The 2,895-nt window shown below is 37.2% G+C and overlaps 1 pseudogene; it reads right to left on the bottom strand.

The window, feature by feature from the left end:
* Positions 1 to 213: 213 nt before the first annotated feature.
* LOC116550983 lies at positions 214 to 2,165 on the bottom strand (annotated as a pseudogene).
* Positions 2,166 to 2,895: the final 730 nt, after the last annotated feature.

Consider the following 2,895-nt stretch of genomic DNA (forward strand, 5'->3'; position numbering starts at 1 on the left):
TCTGAGAACAGGTATACAAAAATGAGGCATATGCTTCTTTTCATAAATAGATGAGTGCCTTGATGTTGCAGAACCTGATAGCACACACTTAAAATGATTATTTTGTGTTCTTTGGAATCGTCATGGCTGGAGTGCCACTCACAGCAGGACTTTTCCTCTTCTTGTAATGATAAGCCTTAATGGAATCTGGCCTGCAGAGTGTCTGGGCTGTGTGTGAGCTTGGTATCAGCTCAAGTCCAAGCAAGTTCCCCGAAGCTCAGGCTTTACAACATCGCGTAACTCAGAAACATTCCATCAAGGCACCACCCACCTTTTCCAGTGGGAATGTACTAAAATGATTCTCTTGGAAGCAGTGTGGAAGTAGGGGGAAGGGTGTTACATGTGTGTTTTTGGAGGGGTTTGTGGATGGGTGAGTGGGTGGAGACAAGATAGGGGGGAATTAAAAGCCAAGATGGAAAAAATAACCACACTGCCACCAAACTATTCTGCTGAAGGATGAGGGAGTACACCCTACAGCTGTTAGCACTGTTCAGCATATTTTGCATATTTACATATACCAAGTATTTCCAAACAGCCTTGTGTTTGTTTTAAAATCCCACACGGAGATGTCTGGTAAAGCTGTCACTGCAGAAAGCTATTTTCTTAGTGAAGTTTGCAAGACTGTTTTCCAAATTCTTTATATACACCATAAACTGAGAAGAAGAGCTATTTTCATTAACCACATTATAAAGAAATCTGACCTAATCTACCCACCCATCAGACAACACTCAGAACAAAGCACTATGTTCTAAGACAAAGAAAGCACCTCATTGATTGAAGCCAAATTTTTTTCTGGTTGGTATAATTTGTTTGATACAAAATGGCACATAGCATGATAGCCTGTCTCTCAATGATCTTTGGTTAGTCCTGAGCTATCAAAGCATATTTTTTCTTTATTTCTGTTGACTCTAATCTTTGACTTAAAGATCCCAGCCTTACTGAGTTATAATTGACGAAAGTTGTATATGTTTAAGGAATGAGATATGATGATTTGACTAACATTGTGTAATCATTATCGCAATCAAATTAATTACTACAGCCACCACCAGAAAGTTTTTTTTTTTTTTTTTTGGTCAGAAAAATGATAACACTGGACAGATTTCTTGTGTAGTCATTTTCTTTTGGAAACAGAAAACACTGCAAAACCATACATAGCTCATTTGAAAAAGATTAGTGAGCTTTCAACAGAAGGAATAGGGGAGTTTAAAGCTATATTTTCCTTTTAGCAAGATCCACAAGAAAGGATAGAGTGTCATGCTTAAAGGGGAACAGATTTTGTATTTTTTGGCAAGATATTAAATCCTCTGTTGCTATATTTGGCTCTCTGCATAACAGTCTCTTGTACAAGTGCAAAGCAAAGATCAATGCTGGTGTTCTTCATTCAGTCACAGCCAAACTTGGTATGGAAAGTAAAACGGTTGTGCTTGAGTGTTGTTTCTAACAAAGTCTTGCAGCTCATTTATTGATCAGCAACATTCCAGAATATGGGTACCCTCTTTACACATTAAATCTATCAAAACATGTTTGCTTTTCCACAACAGTTTTTCCACTGCTTAACTGATAGCAGATGGAGTGATTCAATCTGGACAAAAGTGTTAAAACTTTACCACGCCAGTGTGGTCATATTTAGCTATTTAGTCAAATGTGTATAAGCAGGTCAAGTGAGATGCTTGGAGACTTAGGGCATCACAAGATGGACCTATGCTCCCAAAAAAGGAAGCAAAACAATTAAATCATACTTGGTCATCCCCAGAGAAGAGACACTTCAGCTAGGAAGAATCTGCACTAGATGACCTGCTCTCCACCCCCAAGACTGCTCATCTTACATAAATACCACATAACCCTTTGGATTCTGAAGCACTATAACAACTACATGAAACATTTGAAATTGTGACAGGAATTTTCTTCACATGCAATGTGAAGATAAACCCCCACACAAATGCCAATGCAAACATTATGCTTGCCATTTCCAGTGAACTAGTCTTTCTTGATTATAGGACTGATAGAAAATGATGGAAGTCCAATACTAATGATTGTAGGTAGAATAATGGCTCCAAGTCCTAATCCCAAGAACCATTGAATATGTTATTTTACATGGGAAAAGGGACTTTAAAGATGGAATTAAGAACCTTGAAATGAAGAGACTATTCTGGATTATACAAATGCAGTTAATGTAATCACGAGTCTTTAAACATGCAAGGGAGAGGAAGAAGAGAAAGTCAGAGTGATGCATGTGAGATCTTGACCAGGTTACTGGATATGAAGATGGAAGGAAGCTAAGTAAAGGACTCTAGAATCAAGGAACAGCAAGATTCTCTCTTGGAAGCATCAAAATTCTTTATATACATCATGAACTGAGCAGAAGTTATTTTTCTCAGCCTATTTTCTGTAGCTCACCAAGACTGAGACCTTTGCCGAATGTCGGAGCTGTAAGATAATTAATTTGTGTTGTTTTCGGGCATGATCGTTGTATTAATGTTTTACAACAATCATAAAAAGCTCATTTTGGTGTATTCTAAATGTGGTAGACAGTTAAAAAGCCTGTGTCAAATTATTTCATCTGTAGTGCTGGAGAGCCTATTATTTAAATGCTGATTTTCAGACTTTAGTACTTTCACATTAAAGATACATGTAATAAGAAAATTGAGGGCCCACATAAAGAAACTCTAGCTTTACTCAATAGACAAGGTTTGGAATTCTCTTTTCAATGTCAATGAATCGTAGAAAAGTTTTTGTTTCATACTACTTATGGCAGGGTCCCTGTCAACAAATGTAAAAACAACAAAATACACCTTGGTCAACAAATAAATAGCCTTAGAAGCATTGTATTATAAAATTCTCAAGACCCTTGCTGTT

Source organism: Sapajus apella, unplaced genomic scaffold, assembly GCF_009761245.1.
Source record: "Sapajus apella isolate SASKATOON/1434 unplaced genomic scaffold, GSC_monkey_1.0 scaffold8, whole genome shotgun sequence".
Classification (NCBI taxonomy): Eukaryota; Metazoa; Chordata; class Mammalia; order Primates; family Cebidae; genus Sapajus; species Sapajus apella.